The 19570-nt window shown below is 50.9% G+C and overlaps 1 long non-coding RNA gene across 4 annotated transcripts; it reads right to left on the bottom strand.

The window, feature by feature from the left end:
• Positions 1 to 510: 510 nt before the first annotated feature.
• LOC109314701 lies at positions 511 to 3495 on the bottom strand. 4 transcript variants are annotated; one of them, XR_002102338.1, is made up of 4 exons: positions 3135 to 3495; positions 2422 to 2862; positions 1296 to 1402; positions 511 to 1105 (listed from the first exon to the last, which is right to left on the bottom strand). It is a non-coding gene; the product is annotated as an uncharacterized LOC109314701 (long non-coding RNA). The 4 variants fall into 4 exon arrangements; XR_002102340.1 differs by lacking the exons at positions 2422 to 2862; positions 3135 to 3495 and adding an exon at positions 1960 to 2108 and having other exon boundaries at positions 526 to 1105; XR_002102341.1 differs by lacking the exons at positions 2422 to 2862; positions 3135 to 3495 and adding an exon at positions 1837 to 1876 and having other exon boundaries at positions 526 to 1105.
• Positions 3496 to 19570: the final 16075 nt, after the last annotated feature.

The following is a 19570-nucleotide window of genomic DNA, read 5'->3' as shown; positions in this document are numbered from 1 at the left end:
CAAGCGTCTCGCCGCATCTCCCCAGCCGTAGCTAGAGAAGAGTGCGAGGATTGTACAAGTGCGCACACACGCCTTTTTATACTCACACTTCGACAGAGGCGCACACTTTTTTAGACACGCGCACACGCACTTGTATCCATACACACGCACTCAAATACATGTATTATACACGCGCGCGCGCGAGTTGTTCCGTGTTTATAACTCCCTCCCCCCGCTAAAATCTCTTTACCCGTTTAAAAACGCGCGCGCATACTTCCCCCCCCCCCCAATTTGGGTTGTCTAAATAAACGAATAAATGCAGGGGGGAGGGGAGTCTAATTTAATCCCGGTATAAATGGGGGGACCCAGGCCGGCAGGGCCGTTTCAAGTTGCCCGCAGCCAAACCCTCCGAGCCGTTTCCAGGCCCCCCTCTCCTGGAAGGGGGGAGGGGGAAGTCACCTAAAATAGGCAAGGCAATGTCTGAGTGTGAAAGCGAAGGCGAGCTGCTCCAAATATGCCCGGACGGGAACGCGGCGGCGGCGGCTCGGCGCTGGACGCAGCCCAGGCGGAGGGGAGCGGAGCCCGCGGAGAGGGTTTGAGCGATCATTGGAGCAGCAATGACTGACAGCTGCTCGCCTCGGCTTCCCCCCTCTGCCTTTTGCTTTCTTTGCTGCTTTTTTAATTTTTTTAGAGGAGAAAAAAACCCCCAACAACCCCTCCAAACGCCGTCAGTTTTTAAATGCACTTTCCTTAAAAACAACCACCCAACCTCGCACCTAACGAAGCGGCCCAGGGAGGAGAGCCCGGGCCCGGGCGGCTGCCCTGCTGCGCCAGGCTCCTTCTCCCGTGGAAAACAACCCCAAAAACATGTCTAGAAATAGATATAAAAGCCATCTGTGTGTCTGTCTGTATGTGACACGGGCTTCATGGCAGGGATGCGGCCGTAAAAGCCCGGGTGCTCCGTGCTGCCCGGTGTCAGGCGCGGATCCTGCAGGAGCTGTCATGGTGGCGGCGGGTATGTATGCCATACATCATTTCGTTGCTAATAAAAATTCTGCCGGGTTGTCCTTCGTTTGCCAATGGCGCTTGCATTTTTCAAGTGTTTCTCATCAGTTGAGAACGGAATCTGCATTTCATTAAAGCTGCAATTTCTCTGTTGATCAATCTCCCCCCCTTCCTCCTCCCTTTGTCAGTCGCCCCAACCTCTCCTCCCCACCCCCAAAAAAAGAGACTTAAAGCAAGATTTACTGGGTCAGCTCTCAATGCGAGGAGAACCTATTTTAAGAGCGTTTTTTTTTATGTAATCAAATGGTTACCTAGGGGGGGTGTTGCTATGGGGGGCGGGGGGTGCAGAGCCAAGCTCACCATCCTGGCTGCTTTCCGCTGCAAACACTCGGGCGGGAGGGTCCGCGTTTTCTTCTCTCTTTGCAAAAATTAAAAAACAAAAAAGCAAGCGCGCATATAGAGGGAGATCACCCCTCTAGACACAGGGTGTGACACAGGCACAACATACATCTCGGTACGCGCCGCAGCTCTGACCGGCGAGCTGAGTTTGTAGCAAATATTTAATTGCCTTGATCTTTGCCACTGATAGCAAAACCCTGGATTGAATTAAGGATTTTTTTTTTTCCATTGCGGGTTGATAAACAGCAGCTGGGAGCCATCTTGGAGGGTGGGGATGAAAACATTTCGGAGAAAGAGCGGTATTGTCCTTCGCCTGCAAAACTTTTCCCTCTCCCTCCCTTCCCCCTGCCCCCTCCCCGAAAATAAATAACTATATGTAGCTATCGAAAAGCTCGCGGGCAATCAGCCGCCTGCCAGGTTAGCAGAGCAATTAATCACTTTAAAGAAAGTTACGTCGGCAGAAAGCTGCTTCTCAGCTGCAGGAGAGGAGCCCACCCTTTCTGTGCAAGTGGGGCTTGCTTTTCTCCCCCCCCCCCGGCTCTTATTAATTTTTTTTTTTTTTATTTTCGTGCAAACCTTGCTCGGCTTCAGCACTGGAGGAGGGGGAGGTCTCTGCCTCTTTCCCTGCCCAGATCTGTAAACAGGCGGATCTGGGATTCAGGAGCCATTTTCTCTGCCCTTTTTTGGCTGCGGGGGGGGGGGAATAATAATCCCTAGCTGATCGAGGCGTGCGGCTCGCCCGGCCCGGGGCCGCCGGCTCCGTGCCGCCCGGCCCGGGGGTCTCCCCGGGCTCGCCCCCAGCCGCGTTTGCTTTTGCAAAAGAAACGGAACTGAACACGTGAAGGGGGTTTTCTCCCCCCCCCCTTGCATTGTTTTAGGCGGCGTTAATTAGATTAAGACTTTCTTTTGTCTTGCCATTGTTTGCTCTCTCTCTCCAGTGCAAATCTCGGGCCGCTTTGAGATGCACTGTATCATAAACACACCATTATTCCCAGCTGGGTTGCCAAAATACTTCGCCTTATCAAAGGACGCTCCAACCTTGAAGCCGCCTTGTCACCGCTCGCCCATAAAAAGCCCGAGCCGCTCGCCTTCAGAGGCATCTCTTTTGTCTTCCTTTCCTCGCTCCAGATCCTGAGCCACGGTACTGAGCTGCTTCAATCACCACCCCCACTTCTTTTTTTTTTTTTAAAAAAAAAGGGGGGAAATTCCTAGCAAAGAAAACCACTTTTTCTCCCAGGGGTAAACACAAATGGTGGGAGCGGGCTCGGGTTTGAGGCTGTGCTTTGTACTCCAGCTAGAGGTGGGGGGAAGCTTGCGTGTCCCGTGCTTCGGTGCAGGTCTGGCGTGTCCCCTCTCACACGCTGCTGCACAATAGGGGCTTGTTCCTGGGGAAAGGCTTGGGTCCCTCTAGCTCTCCTGGCTGCCTGGAAGAGGGTTGCCAGGCCGGGCTGGCTCTCCAGAAACTTTTCTTCCTCTTTTCTTTGGGAATAGTTAAAAATATATATAAAAAAAATAACCCTATTTATTCCAGGTTTTTTCCTCCCCCCCCCTTGGTTCTACCGATTAATAAACAGAAGGGGTCTTTGAAAGTAGCCACCGCAGCCCCTCGCCCCTTCCAGTGTATGAAAGGGCTGTAACTACCCCACTCAGCTGCTGCTGCTGCTGCTTTTTTCCCTTTAAATAAAGCTTTCATCTGGCAGATCAAAGCCTTTCCCCCCTTGTTTTCCTGCTAAGAGGTGGAGGATTTGAACCTGAGTGGCAGGGTGATGGTTTCAGGCTTTCTTTGCCCAGAATCGGCCTCCTTGAGACTGGGCCCTTGCATCAGGATGGTCCCCCCGGAAAGGTGAAGGATGACTGTTGCTTTGCCTCCTGTCCCAGAAGGCTGGCTGCGGTCTCTCCCCCGTGGAGATGCTCGGCAGAGAGGGGCAGTTTGGTGAGCCCTGGAATAGGAGTACCCCCTCCCCCAGTTGTACCCCACGCGACCAATTGGCGGAAGCACTCGGTGGTCCCGAGCCCCTAGGAACAACCCTGAGCTGAGCCGGGGTCCCGGATGTTGGGAACAGCAAACACTCGCAGCCAGGATTGGTGCAGCCAGCCGGGGAAAGCACAGGATGCCCCTCTGCTGCCCCCCGTGCACCCTGCCTGGGCTAGAGGACTCCCACGCCACCTCCTCCCCCTCAGATGGGGGTCTAGCCCAGGACCCTGGCAGGGGATCACAGGATATGTGGCAGGTCTGAGCCCGGGAGCAAAGATGCCTGCAGGAGTTGCACAAATAACAACCCCTGCCACTTCTCCCCAGGCCCAGCACCGGGGGGCAATTCCTGCAGCCCCCCAATTCCTGGGATGTCCCTGCACCCCCCCACCTCACATCACCCCACACCTGTCCCCCTCCTGGGGCTGTGGGTGCTAGCAGGACTCAAGTGCCTTCCCCCAGCCCCCCCATCGCTTTGCCAAGCAAGGCAGGTGGGCTAAGAGCGCGCACACTCGGCTCCGGGGATGCAGGACTACTGCTGGCAAGTAGAAAGTCCTGCTGGGGTGGCACTTGTCTGTCCCGGGTCAGGGGGCTGGCAGGTGCACGCGTGGCATCCAGGCTGGGGCAGTGGCCTTTGGGTGGGGGTCATTCATTTTGGGGAAGCCTGCAATGTAAAGTATCAGCCCCCTGGCGAAACCTTCCCATTGCCCCTCCCAGGACCTGGCTTCTGGGGTAGAGCTGGTGGATGATGCTAACCCCATGACCTGGTGGGTAATGGCAGAACAAGTCCCCTCTCTTTCCCATCTGCCCCCCGCTGCTGTCCCCCCTTCCCCATCACTCTTACTGGGACTTTGAGATTTACTCTCTTTTTTTTTTGGCTTGGAATAGAACATGCTGTATCTGCAGCCCCCGGGCATCTGCTGTAAGATTATTTGTTTTCTCCCTTTTTTTTTTTTTGCAATAAGCCTTTCTGTTTAAAAAAAAAAAAAGGGCACTACAGCCACATTTCCAGAAGTGCTGGGTGCTGTGCGTGCATTTCACTGTGCATTTTTAACGTGCTTACTACAGGTTTTCAGGTTTGGAACTGCCGGGGTATATTTAAAGTGTAGAGTCAGGGACTTTATATAGAAAAGCAGGCGCCACGCTACAGGCTGCGCTCAGCGCACAAAGTGGGACCCAGGCTCTGGCTACCTGGGCCCCGTCCTAGAGAGGACGGCTGGGAGATCCTCTTTTTAGCTCCGCTACAGCAACAGTTGAATTTAGAAACAACGGCAGAGGAGGAAAACACACAGTCCTGGGCCACCCTAGCTGTGCCCGCTGCTGGAAGTGGGAGAGGTGCAGCTTCCAGCAAGGGCAGATGCCAGGTCAGGATGCGTCTCACCTTGTAGCCATGGGGAGCGGGGGGGGGGGGAGAAGCTGGCTATATCCCCCCCCACCACTATGTGACCTCAATCTGGAGTTAAAACCTAGAGCCTCTTTCAACTAAACCATGGCCCCTGTAAGGGGAAAGCAATTGCAGATTTGCAGAGCTGCATGAGTTGAAGGAAAAAAGGGGATGGTGAAGGCATGCAGTGGGGGAGACGTGTCCCTACTGCTGATTGCTTACAGAAATCCTGGCCGTAGCATCCCCCGCCCCAAAAGGAGGGTAAAGGCCAAATACTTCAGCCCAGGTCAGGCCCCACACCCCTATGCCCCAACACACACACATTCATGCTGATTAGCATCTGCTCCCTAACTTACAACGAACCTGCTCAACAGCCTGTTGACAGCGGGGGAAGAATTTACAGCAACGTTTCGGGGCGTGAGGAATGCCAGGTTTGGGTCTTTACACGAGTCACGGTGGAAATCTGCCAAGCTCATGTGTTTTCACTGGGGGGGGGGGGGAGAATTCCTGCTGGAATAAGATTAATGACAAAAGGCGCGTTTTCTCTATAAATACCGGCTGATTAAATCCAGCACCTCGGCCCCTTGGCCCCACTGAGTTCTGCCAGGATGAACACTGTGTATATTAAAAGGAAAAGCTGATGATGAGCACAAACAGAGAGTGCAGGCTAGAAAAAAAAACCCCACACATGCATTCAAAGGCAATTAAAAGCATGAGGAACGTTTTTCAAAGACTTTTTTTTAAAAAAAAAGGCAAAAAAAACCAAACAACAACCCTGCTATTGCTGGAGTGGGAACCACATCGAGCAGCGAGATTAGGTGCCTTTTTATTGAGCATCTCTGGCCAAAACAGATCAATAAGGCAAAGGGGAAGGGATCAGCTGAGAGAGGCAGGGGTTATAGCTAAAATTCCCTCTAGACTCTTAATTCTGAGTTCAAGGTACAAGGGTGCCTTGGTAAAGCCACCTTATCCAGGGCAGGCTGCAGCACCAGTGTCAGCTCAAGGTCCGGTTTATGAAAAGCTGCTGGCTGGATTCAGAGATGCATACCTGCTCTTGAGAGCCAAACACAAAAATCCACTCTCTCATCAAAATGCTGGGTTAGGGCTCAGCTCTAGCAGTCCCAGTTTCTTCCCCCCACATCACTAGTGGCACTGACAAAGCTGGCTGTAAATCAGATTTGATGATCGGCACGAAAAAATAACAGTGTGCTTCGAAAAAATATTCCCCAGTTGGGCTTTTCCTGCAATGTGCCTGCGCTCACCGACTACCGGAGAAGTTTTACAGGAATAGGATTGAAACAGATTAACATTTTAACAGATGATCTAGGTAAGAATCCCAGGTTTATTTTAAATATCACTCAATATACAAGGGACCCTCAGTCGTTGCCTCGGGGGTCTGGAGAACTCACCAGTTGATCAGCACCAAGGGGGGATTTTCTGCCATGCACTTTCCTCACTGGTGAAAAAAAGGTCAAGTCTGAGCTCACCAGTCAAGATCTCCTTTACGGATCCCCGTGTTTACATAAGGGAAGAGAATTAAATGCACTTACGTGGGCAGCTACTGCTGGGGGTTTTTTACCGAAAGCTGCAGAAGCCATAATCCCTGCTGAAGAAATCAGAGATCAGCTTTCTGTCATTCAGCTGTATGCCGGAGCAGTAGCACTTGGGGGAAAAAAATGGTATAATACTAATTACGGAAACGCTGGAGATCCAGTGTAAAAACCCTCGCCCAGACAGATCCATCTGTCTTTCCTGATCTATTCTGTGGATGTCAGATCCGACGCTTTTGAAGATAAGTTGCTAAAGTTAGAGTATGCAATTCCTGTTAAACATTTGGACTCAGCTCAGACTGACATCATCTTCTGAAACAATATAGTGCTCTGTACACAGTGCTATTCTCTCTCGAGAAGGACAAGAATAAGTTTCTTTCCCTGGCTATGGCCAGGCAGTTTTTATTTTTCAACAAATGAGATTTTCATCCCAGATCAGAAATTCAACAAACAACATCCCCCGGCATCCCAAGACGTAAAGAAAAATATCATGCAACTAAATTCCCAAACTGTAATTACTGCTCGAAGTCTTGGGATGCCGACATCGCCTCCCGTTCTTAAATCTGGTCTTATGCTAGGAAAATGCAATGACACCTTTCAGCAGGAATAAAATCCACTTCCATTTAGCACAGAAATGTTTTTTTAAAAAAAAGCAACCCACCCCTACCCAAATTCTCGGTCCCAGTAGAACTCTAAGTTATTATGGCCTTGAATATGAAAGTTTAAAACAATTATATGTCCAGTCAAATGGGAATTCTTGCCACTGAATGACAAGAGTTTTATGTCACCGCAGTGAATTGGATTTTTCTTCTCCTGAACTGCCTGTCAGTTAAGTCAAGAATATATTCTTGGATGTGTATGCGAGACAGAGTGAGCGCTATATAAAGATTTTATATATCTAGCTGGCTTTCAAAGATTTTTCTTTCTACCCCGGCTCACAACAGCTGCAGGTATTTTAATATGCATACAAAACCAATTTTAAAATGGAAAAATATTCACAACTGCTCTTGCCGTTCTGACGAAGAGGTGGGTGAGCAGGGCATGTTACAGGAGATATTAAGAGCTGCGCCTGGGAGATCTTACAGTATTTACTCAGCAGGAGACACCCAGAAAGAAGTTTTGAGGTTAGCTGCAGGAGTCCGTGTCTTTGCTCTGCCCTTCTTTCAATTCACCTCCTCTATCTGCTACTAATTTAAACAAGCAGAAGCCTCTAGGAACTGGAAAATCCAGATTTGCAATATCACCCTGACAAAGACAACTTCCTAAAAAAATGCGCGCCTCCACGCACACACACATACACGCACAGAGTTCCTGCCCAAGGTTAAATTCCAGCCTGCACATTTTTTACGCCAAATTAAAGATAGCTGTGCTCCAAATAAACAGCTCCGAGGAAGGCTTGTGAAAGTAAATACAGGCCTGTTTACCTGAAAAATCTCAGAAGCCTGATGAGCAAGTTTGAGGCATTTGCATTTTTGTCCCTTTAACCACAAACACCTTCAGATCCCAGGCTCTTGCCTGCACCCCTTTCCCGCCCTGCAATGTCAAGGCCTTCACATCAGGCAACCATGTAGAAGTGGGGGACTAAAGCCCAAGAGAAAGGGTTAATACAGAAAACCCTGGGAATTGCTCCTATATGGCTTGGGGAGTAGGTGAGCTGAAGGACCCGATTTGATCAGCTCTTTGGTGCAGACTAAATGTTTTTCACAAGTTTCAACCCCTTTGGGGCACAGAGGGACCCAGGAGGGCCGAGAGTCCCGATCCAGGTATTGCAGCACTGCAAAGACGCTGTCCCAACCAGGGCTTGAAGGGCTACTGTTCTGAGCCTGGGCAGAGCAGCTGTTACATCTGGATTTGCAGCACCAAAACGATATAAGCCCTGCTCAGGGAAGGACTGATGTGCAGTCATGGCACTGGTGTTCACTGGTTAGAGCAGGAAACAGCGAGTCCAGACGTCTCCCTATTGGCCTCAGCTCTGCCACTAAGCCTCTGCATGGCCTTTACTAAGGCATATACCCTTGGGCGCCAAGGCACGTTCCCTTGGGTGGGGAGATCGAACAGGCAGATGCACTGGGATTGCAACACGGGTGACCCGCACTGCTCTTTCTGGTACATGCTTCCAAAAACAGTGCATCGTGCCTCAGTTTCCCCATCTTAAAAAGAGGCAGAATGCTGCCTCCTTCCCGCGAGGCACGGGGGGGATTACCGAGATGAAAGCAGATTTGCAAATCTTTAAAATCTCCGTGTGAAAGACCCAGAGAAGCACAAAGCGTTATTCTCAAGTCCCTCCAGCTCTGAACAGGTAAGTCATTGCCACGACAACAAAACCTCTCGTGCTTTGCTCGAAAGGGTCATGATTTTTTTCCCCATTCTCCGCTTTGTGGATTTAAAAGCCTGCATGCATGCACGTAGACACACACACACACACACACACACACACACTTGTGCTAGTGGTGGGGCTGTCAGAGCAAGGTGTAATCAATAAATCATGTGCTAGTTGCGGCTACTCTGCACGTCAACTCGGATTTCTCCATTTGGGTGTCCAGCGTGTGCCATTCTATCTCCTCCCTTGCAGATCCCAGCCTCGTTAGGCCCAACGAGTGGGAATCGCAAATGGGAGGGGGTGTCTAATTTTGAAGCTGCCGAAGGAAAGGAACAAGGGACTGCACAGAAAACTCTGCCTTCAAGGAAACCGGTGCTGCTGGTCACAGCAAGCGTGCTGCCCAGGCATGGAAACCATGTGAGGAGCATTGGCCATGCCAGCTGGGCCATAGTTGACCAGGCTGGAAACAGGCACAGGCATTAAAAGCTCCCCAGCCCGGTGTCGGGTGGGTGGCGTGGTGGCGTGGTTCGGTAATTGAACGCAGGAGTTGGATGCTTTGCAAGGGTTTCTTTTTTCTTGCCTGCCCTGCGATGGATTGCCATCCCTGTGCGCTCAGCCAGGATTTAGGGTCTGCCCCCGTCCAAGAATGTCCCTTAAACACTAACGTCCCGCGCCTCAAATTTTATAGAGATCCTTTTCCTGTTCCTCCGCTGATCGCTCCCTTCTGAGTATGTGGTTTCAAAACAGATCTGCTCTGCTTTCGCTGCCTGCCAAACATCCCCCTGGTCAGCTCCCGTCATGGGGGCCATCCTGCCCCTCACCGTGTGAGGCTGGGGACAGTCTGGGATGTGTGGTCTTCAGAGCTGGGTAATGGGTATGGGAGGAGGCGAAAGGAGCCGGTAGTACCCTACTGCGTGGTTTACAGAGCTGCGTACCAGCCTCTACTGAACACACATCCAGAGGCCCCCTACCATAAAATACTGTATGCCGTGGACTCCCTCCAACAGGGCCCAATCCTGGCATTTTGGGGGTGCGCTGAGCGTGAACACCCAGTCAGCATGTCCACGACTGTCCAGCATAATCCGAAAGATTCGGCCCTTGTGAGGAGCCCCAAGATCCTTTCGTCCCCCCTGGCAATGGAGAGGTGACACCAGGGACTCGGGGTTCAGATCTTCCAAGCTGAGCTGATGATGAATGGCATCTACCCAGAAACAAAAGCACTCCCGGGGACAGCCGGGGAGACTGCAGTCACTGCAGGTGGGGGTTAGCGAACGGTCACAAACTCCTGCAAGACCGTTTCAGGCTGGACATAAGGAAGAATTTCTTTACTGTCCGAGCCCCCAAGGTCTGGACCAGTCTGCCAGCGGAGGTGGTTCAAGCACCTACATTGAACACCTTCAGGAGTAAATTGGATGCTTATCTTGCTGGGATCCTGTGACCCCAGCTGACTTCCTGCCCTTTGGGCAGGGGGCTGGACTCGATGATCTCCCGAGGTCCCTTCCAGCCCTGATGTCTATGAAATCTATGAAATCTATGAACTTGCCCATCTGGACATGCGTACACAGGCAACCATATTCCAGCAGAGGCCATCGAATCCACCTGGCACATCTATGCTTGGGAAGCACCTTGCAAGGGGCCAACACGCTCCCACATGCGCAGTGAGGAAAGCCTCTCACCCAGCCCCACTTCACACTGAGGACTGCTTTTCACTTCCACGCTTCCTCTTCTTTCCATCTCGGAGCCGCGCCGGGAGCCTTGGCCTGCTCAACGATGCTAATTGTCACCGAGGTTGTATAAACAACCAAGACACGCCATCCACCTCCTTCAGGCTCTATTCTCCACCGTTCCAGCATCACTTTCCTTTGACAATGCTTTCTTCCCCCACCACCCCTTTTCTTGCAAGGCCCAGCTCATTTGTTAGCCCTGGTGAATGGTCTTTTTTTCACTTCAGCAAAAGTATTTGCTTTGTCAGTCTCCGGACAAAGGAGGCAGTGATGCTGGTTATACCATAAGAGCAGTTATTAAATAAAGCCATTGCCTTAATGGCATGGCTTAAGAGGATGTGGAGATGCCCATCTTGGTGCACGGTGCTGGGCAATTCGCGCTAGTCACCTGTCGATCTAGGGCTCTGGATGGAAGGAGAGGACCACATGAAAAGGGTGAGAGTCAGAGCCAGGGAGCTAGAGAAATCCCTTGGCTGCTACCAGGACCTGCTAAACCTCGAGCTCTTCTGATTGTTCAAGGATATTCTCTCTCTCTCACAACCACATACACTGAAGTTCCTCTTGCAGCTATCCATGCCGGCTCTCCAAAGCATTCTGCCTTAAAAGGCTGGAGAAGGAAAAGAAAGAAGTTACAAACCCGTTTCATTGTCTTGGAAGGTCGCTCTGTTCCCCACCCCACTCCTCTTTTAGCCTTTTATTATTTTCCAGCATGTCCTTTTATGCTGGAGAAGAACCAGAAAAAAGCATTTCCCATGGCTAATTCTTTGAAACAACTCCCTCTCCGTTTTCATCTCCGCAACCCTCTTCCGCGTGCTCTCAAGATCCACGCGCAAACTCTGAGAGAACAGTCTGATAGCTACAGAGGAGTCCTAGTGCCTGGATCCCTCCTCCTTCCCCCTCGCCCTCCTTTTATCTCGGGCATATACATTTTCCTACGAAGAACAAAGTCGGAGCCAAAGTCCCCATCCAATTCATTGCAACGCTTGTTCCCTTATTTAGTTTTTTAAATTCCTGTCCTCATTATGAATGGAAAAGCCGTCGCCTCGTGTCGTTCAAGCAAACAGGCTCATGCCCCGAGCCCCTAGCCCAGCTGTAAGTATCTTGGCTCTCTGCATAGAGGGGTTTTAAAAGAAAACTGGACCCGAGTCCTCTGCTTTGCCCATCCAGCACGCTCAGGGCAAAGGGGGAAGGTGCTCACAACATGGGGGGGACAGCAGTTGTTGTAAGTATTGGAAGGGACGCGCTGAAACCTCACTCTGCAAAAGCCGGTCTCTGGCTCGGAGGCGGCTGGGAGGTGCTTTCCATTCAGGGGGCAGATAAGCTGGGGTTTATCACCCCCCCCCCGGGCTCCTGTAGGAGACAGGCCTGTCTGCTGTGCAGAGCTAGCGGGCGCAGTCCCATCAGGATCGACAAGCCCCCTCCGCGGACCGGGGAGGAAGCCACCAGGTGCAGAGGCCATTCCTTGCCAAGCCAGGAACAGGCGTGCAGCGTGCAGGCTAAAAACCAGGGGGCCAAGGGAGGATGTGGGGCAGATCCGCCAGCGCCCACTGCTCCTCGAAGGCATCCAAGGAGCCGCTGGATACCACCCAGTGAGACTGCTCAGAGACGTGCCCGGACAAGGGAGAGGACCACAGACCTGTAGCCGCGCAGGTCCTCTCCAGCCAGCATCTCCAACACCGGACTAGGAGGACCTCAGGTCTCATCCCGTCCAACATCTCTCATCAACCCTTGCAGACCATGCGCCTCCACAGCCTAGGCTCGGAGTGGGGGGGACGATTAGCACGGCGGGGAGAGCAGGATTACGGTGCCAGGAGCCTGCTTCCGGCTTGGCAAAGCTCTTCAGACACCAGCATTTGTCTTTTAATTATTATTTCTTTCAAGACGAGGAGAGCAGTGACAGACACACAGTCCCCTCTTGTAGCGAGCTGGAATTTGATGTCATAACAACTGTTTTTGTACCGTGCCTGTTAGAGGAAAAACCTCGGCAGGAGGGGGAAGGAGAGGTTTAATTATAGAGCCGCATTGTGATTTTGCACACATAGCTGGCTGTTGTAATCAGGCTACAAGTGTATCTGATTTTTCTCTCCCCCCCCTCCTTTTTTTTTTTTTTGGTGGTCCAAATTAGTTGCTTGTGTTTGGGTGTCTCAGAGACAAGCTGTTATTTGGCTTCTCTGAAGGAGATCTTGATCAAGTGAACAACATTTCAGCAAAGAAACCATTACCGCCCTTTACCCGGGAACGAAAGTATTGCAGGCCTCTGCTGAAACCTGACAGATGCATCTTGATCTAAAGGGTTCGGAAGAGTTTGAATTCCCCATCCCTCCCTGCTATAATGGTTATTTCTCTTGCAAGTCTTTGTGGAAAAGATCAAGGGGGAAAAATAAATTTAAAAAAAAAATTTCCCATGATCCCTTCCAGGGATCCCATCCCAGCCTGTTTATTTAAAATTTCCCCCATAAACACCTACAAGAGATGTAGTTGATGCCTTTTATTTCCCTCTGTTGGGAAAGGGGGAAAAACAGTGAAAAAGAAGCTTAGTATTTTCCCACCCCGGGAGAGCGAGGCTACACTTGGATATCATGTGTGTTGTTAGATTCATTTAGGAATCCATTGTTGTCCATGCAAATTCTTTTTTACATTTCAAATAACAGGATTATTTCCCCAGGGGGTAATATCCTGTAATTTGAACACAATAATGGGAATAAATTACTTACTTAGAACTAATAACGACAGCCTGATTCCAATATATATAGGCACTGTAACAGCTTTGGTTAGTTAAAATGTAATTGTGTTGACGGATGACATTTTCTTTCAAAGGAATCTGAATGACTTTTAATTAAATTTGCTTGGAGGGTGGGGAATAAAAGAGAGAAAGAGATACAAGGAGATTTTTGTAGACCGACTTGTCGGCCCTTGCCCCAGCTATAAAGCACACAATGGAAAGAGAGTGGCCAAGGACTTTAGCAACAACTTTCCTCCTCTCCGACAAAAGCAGGCACAATCCCCGAAGAACCGTCACCAGGCGAGAGCCCCGCTTTGGAAAGAGTTTGCAATTGGTTGCGGCTTCTCAGAGGGACTTTGAGCAAGATGCAAATGATCCTTTTGGGTCCTACTCAGGGTTTAGGCCCAGGTCAAACGTGTCCATCACAACCATGACCTCCGTGGGAACAGAAAAGCACGGTGGATGTCCCCAAGGCAAATGGGCCCCGGCGGAGAGGATGTGCTTAGTGAGGGGATGCGCTTAGAGGAAGGCAGTGGGTTTGGCTGCAAGGGCCAAGCTTAAAGTGTTCAGAGGAGCTCAGGACTCTGCAGCATCACTGGTGGACATGGCGAACCGAGGCGATCCAAGAAAGTCAGGGCCCAATGACAGACACCAAGGTCTGCTCTGAAGGCTCAGTGGTACTTCTGTTCCTAGCACTGATGTCAATGGGGGCAACACGCTGAAGTTTCCCCTTCCCGCAGTATGGACTTACAGACAGACTTCCCTGGGCTGGGGCTCCGGCGATCCAGGGGCTGTCCTTGGCACGGTCACTAGCCTGCTCACTGATCTTCAGCAGGTGACAATGCCTTGGTTTCCCCAAGTGCTCCCAACCTCTTGTGTAAAGGACTCCAGATCTGCTGGGAAGCAGAGCCATACAGAAGAGTTATTATCATGATCACGATTCATGGCTCAGTACGGTTCGGCTTATGCCACAGCTGCAGATGAGGACACTACATCGCCTAGGTCATCTTATTTTATAGGCATTACATTGCGCAAAGGCATGGGGATGTGGATCTTGCTGCTTTTTCTGTTTGGAAAACGCTTGACAGACTGTGGTGCCACCAGAAATTGATATGGAGAAATGAATCTTCGTCTGAGATCTGCAAGGTGGATAAGGAACTGGCTTACACGAAGATTAAAAAAAGGGGTTGTTTGGTGGGGGGGGAGGTTCCTAGCTGAGCCATTCAAAGATTGCTTTGGGGCTTCATTAATATGAATCCATTAATATTCGCATAGTGCTAGTCACATCTGATATTCAAGATATTAACATTAATATGAACCTATTAATATTCACGTCTGATATTCAATATATTAATATTCAATAATATTAAAAGATTAATAGGATCTCGGCACCTAAAAAGTAGGAGTATGCTAGAGGAAAGTGAAGTTAGGAGGCATTGTCCGTACTGAGGAGGACCAGGATATCAGGCAGGATGCACTGGATGACCCCAAGGACCCAGTGATAGAAAGTGGGGGGAATTCAGGAGTACAAAGGGAGGGTCATCTACTTGGGGCTGCACAAGAATTGCTGCCACAAGCTACAACCTTGCCAGTTGGAAATGACGGAGAAGACAGACCCGGGCGTATGTGGCTGGCTGAGAGCTGCCAGCACGATGTAGCTAGGGAAAAAGGGGAACATGATCCTAGGACACATCAGGGGACGTATTTCCAGGAGACATGGAAGCATCCATGGCATCGCAGGAGGCATCTGGACTGCTGGGTGTTATTGCGGGTGACTCATGCTCGAGGAAGATGAATTCAAGCTGGAACAGGTGCAGGAGAGGACGGCTAGGAGGATCAGGGAATGGAGCGCCAATTGAACGAGGCAACCTGGGCTTATAAAGCGTGGTGGAAAACAAAATAATAAGGCTGCGAGGGAGAGATGCAATTGCTGCCTATAAATATATCCGAGGGTACAAGGACCGTGCAGGCACAAAACCAGCAGCTCGTATACCATCAGAGAATACAGTCTGGTGGGACGTTAGATGATTCCTGACCTCCAGAAAAGGGAGATCCTGGAACAACCTCCGGCAGGCGCAGCCGGGCCAAGGGTCCATGCCGAGATGGAGCTGGACTGGCTTCGGTCCAACGTGGTGCCTGCAACAGCCGGGGCCTGGAGCTCCTTTCCAGTCGTATGTTCCGAGTTGCCAATCATCCCAAGCTACCGCTGCACTGAAAATACCGAGGATGAAAGCCAGGCAAGGTCCACCTAGGCAGAGGGGTAGCAGGGCAGATCACCTTAGGCAAGGACCCCAGCAGTGGCTCTTGCCATCCCTTTCTCCTTCCCCTTGCATGGGCCTGTTCACCCTTGCCCACAAAGATGCACGTACAGAAACCACCTTTCAGGCAGGCACTCGCCGCCCCTTGCATTCCCCATCCTCCATTTTGCAGCAGGGCTGCGGTACCCGACTGCCTGCTTCGGCGCAGGAGATGGCGACGGGCTGCTTGGAGCGGTTGCAGATGCCTCATCTGCCCTTGCATTTGCGCTTAGGCAATTGCTTTCCTACCTGTCCTAGGCAGCTCCTTGAACTTAGCCCTCACCGCCTCCTCCACCCCCTCCCTCCCAGTGCTCCTGCTCTGCCGGCATGCCTCGCTAATGTGCTTTTAATCTTCCTGGGTGTGAAGTGGAGCCCACTTGAAGAGAATCCAGCACGCCTCTGCTTGCCGCTGCAATGGATGGACTCTATCCTCCAGCACGACACAACCGTCTCCGCTTTTCTCCAGGTTCACGCAGTCAAGGTTACGTGCTGTGGTTGCCACTGCAGAGCGCTAATCATTCGCGCAGGCCCCATCTGGCAGATGGTCCGGCTGAAGCCCCCGGTAAGGCAATAGCCTGATGAAAGGATGCAGGATCAGACCCTAGGCTAGGACACCCTGTCCCCTTTCACTGGGATCTGAAAATCCTTGCTGGCGAAGCCCCACGTTATCCCTGTCAAAAGCACTTTTCAGCCTTCTCCAAACTAATTTCTTCCTGTTTATCTAAAAAATATTCCTGTGTCAACGCCCCCTGCTCCGAGGCATCCGTCAGAGGCCAGCTCGTGCCCTCGCACACTGCTGTTTCTATAGTTTTGCAAAACCACTTCTTAAGCCCGAAGACCTCGTTTAGGTTTCTATAAAGTGCTCGATAGGCAAAACACCCAGCCCTCAAACAGCTTCCGCTGGCTTCAGCAGAGTCACTATTTATGCTTCAAAGTATCACGTTCTGACCCCCTCTGGGTACGGGCTATAGGTTCCAAGAGAATTAAGCCTCCTAGAAATGGATCATAGCATCTATTAGCTGCCAAGTTTTCCAGTTACTAGTAACTTTATAAAGTATCAAGACCTTTGCAGTACCAACATATTCCCAGCTAGGTTTTTACACCACGCCATCCATCTTCTCGTCTGGCACCTATCACTACGATTTCAGCGCGTGTCACCACGGCCAACGCTCGGACAGCTGATTCCACGAGAATCTCAGCTTTCAGTTATTTATTTTTTGAAGTCTGTTTCCAGCCTTCATGGTTGCAAAGAGCCGCTTGAGAACATGACCCAAGTGTGACCTAATGGCTCAAAAACCAGAAGGCAAAGAAAGAGCTGCATATTCCACCCCTAACTCTCAAAGGTTGCCCCCACAAAATCATAAGCCAGGCATGGGTGAACTGGGCAGCCACCTGGGGCCCAGACAGAAAGGAGGCCTGAGAATGGTAATTTTTTTTGTCTGATTATCATTATTATCATTATCTCTGGCAAAGGGGGCCCTGATACCAAAAATTCACCCGGGGCCACCGGGAGTCCAGGTACGATGCTGGTCATAAGTCAAAGGTTTTGAATGTATAGGTATAGGCAATACCGCTGATCGGGGTCTCCCAAGAGCTGCTGGAGGTATGCAAGTATGCGTCTCATTTATATGCATGTGGGACTGAAGCACAGGCATTAAGAGTCTCGCCCAAAGTTTGTGGCAGGGTTACGATTTGAATTCTCCCACCTGAGAAAGCCTGGCACGGTGGGTTTTGTCTCGGTCTCCCCTGAGCCTTTGCATTTAAATATGCTAAGGAACGTGGTTTGTATCGCCTTAGTGCTCACAGACATTGTCTATATGCCAGTTAATCATCATTTTATTAACACGCGACTTAGCACAGGGCCTTAGAGAATGAAAGTCAGCCCAAGTCAGAGACTAAAATATTGATTCCCAGCAGTGGCCATCACTTCAGGTAGCCGATGTCCAATTCTGCTGAGCCCTTTAGGTGTTAGCTAGTGCATAGTTAAGAAGCCAGTGTCTACTCTTCAGGAGGATAATACTGCCCGCCCGCAGGTCACTCGATGTTTTGTAAGGGTCCCGTCCTCTGTCTCCGCATAGCCCGCGCGGCTGCGGTGCTCTCACCGCTAACACGAAACATCTTGGCTTATGTTCCAAGTGAACTAAATGAGGTCGAACGATCTCCTTCTCTCTCCTCTTCCTCCTTAACCTCAGTATGCTCTACGCTGGAAAACAAGGCATGCTGACCGCAGCAATATCCCGTGCATGTTTGAAAGGGAGGTTTAAAACGCGGGGCTTCGAGGTCTTGACAATGTCCCTTTAAGGTAATCTCGGCACAGCTGTATATTGCACGGCTCAGGAGATGGATGTGCACGGAAATATCCAGTTCTGTTATGTAATATAAAGCACGTCTACGCTGTGATGGATGAGCAGGTGCCAGTAGCGTATTAGCATATCGCACGCCGCTTTACCAAAATGTCAGGCAGACAGACTGGGGGGGACCCAGGAAGCCACACACGGAGTAGGAGATGGGAGGAGACAGGCGAGTGCCAGGGTTTTTCAGGCATGCACTGGCTCATGGCAGCCAGGAGGGATGGGGAAGAGGGACTTGCAGCAAAGGTACCGTGCTGGGGCTGGGTCCGGTTCTCAGTTCTGGCACGGGCTTCTTGTGGGACGGTGGGCACATCACAGAGTCAGAGAAAATGAGGGTGGCAGGGACCTCAGGAGGTCACGTCTAGTGCAACCCCCTGCTCAAAGCAAGGCCATTCTCAGCTAGATCACCCAGCCAAGGCTTTGTCTAGCCAGGTCTTAAAAGCCTCCAAGGATGGAGAGTCCACAACCTCCCTGGGTAACCTGTTCCAGTGCTTTTCTACCCTTCGAGTGAGAAAGGTTTTCCTAATATCCAACCTCAACTTCCCTTGCTGCAACTTGAGCCCATCGCTCCTTGTTCTGTCATCTGCCACCACCGAGATCAGTCCAGCTCCGTCCTCTTTGGGAACACCCTGCAGGTAGCTGAAGGCTGCTCTTTATCCCCCCATCAGTCGTCTCTTCTGCAGACTAAATAAACCTAGTTCCCACAGCCGGGCCTCGCAAGTCATGTGTCCCAGGCATTTTCAATGCCGCACCAAGTCGCATCATCAAGTCACATCCAAGTAATTTGTTGGTGGAATCTCAGTTCCCAGCACATGGACCAGGCTGCTTCCTCCCCCTCTCCCTTTCTCTCACACCTGTTAAGATTGTAATCAGGGCAGGGAGCGTCTTCACATTGCCTGATCCAGCACCTACCAACACAATGCCTAGAAACCCTTTGATAATAGGTTACACACACTAATTACACAGTTAAGTGATATCAGGATAAAGCCAGAGGCTCACAAAAGGTGCCTCAGAGTCACAACCAACAACAGGGCCACGCAGCCCACGTTATTACCTGCAAGACAGCTTGCAAACCTCATGATGCAGCAAGGTGGACCTGCTCCCAACGGTGCTTCTCCTGGGCTGATCCAGCACCTACACCCATGTGCCTGCTGTGGGAACGCGTTGGTTTTGTTTAAGGGGGTGGTTGGGTGCACGTGTGCATAAGCGTGCACACGGAAAACAGCAGAAACAAAAGACCGTCTCAAGAAAAGTCACCTGAAGAAGGGCACTTTGTGCCCGATGGCTTGTGCCCAACCTCTCCCCCAGCTCTGCCAATAGAAGAGACCACCAAAGCAATTCTTGCCTCTCGGATGTTTCCTGGACCACCATGGCCAGGACAAAGCTTCAACCCTATTTCTTCACAAACGCTCAAGTGTCGTTAAGAAACAATGTCCTTAGGACCAAGGCCTGGGAACCAGAAGATACAAGGACTAGACGAGTGCCAGGGCCTGCACATGGTGCTGCTTTCATATGACAATGCTTTTCCATGCAGGGCGAGACGGAGCAAGAGGCCAGGCTGAGGCTCTCCGTGGTGCTGGGCCTTCGGTCTCCCTCTCCATTCCTCATCTGTAGGATGGTGATAACCACACCGCCCTCCCTCACCAGGCATTTTCAAAGGCAAGTACATAGAAGAGTTGGGGAGGTATTCAGATGCTGCCATTCAAGGGCCGTAAAAGTCCCCTAGAGCAGTGATTCTCAACCAGGGTGTCACAGTGCCTGGAGGCGCCTTCAGATCTTTTTAGGGGTGCAACAGGATGCCATGAGATGCTAGCACTGCTAGGTGTAGAAATACGATTCACAAGCTCCCCCCCAATAATGTCAAATA

The sequence above is a fragment of the Crocodylus porosus genome, unplaced genomic scaffold (genome assembly GCF_001723895.1).
Source record: "Crocodylus porosus isolate Cpor-Errol unplaced genomic scaffold, CroPor_comp1, whole genome shotgun sequence".
In the NCBI taxonomy this organism is placed as follows: domain Eukaryota; kingdom Metazoa; phylum Chordata; order Crocodylia; family Crocodylidae; genus Crocodylus; species Crocodylus porosus.
The sequence above is the reverse complement of the archived record's forward strand: the minus strand, read 5'-3'. Positions and strand labels throughout refer to the sequence as shown.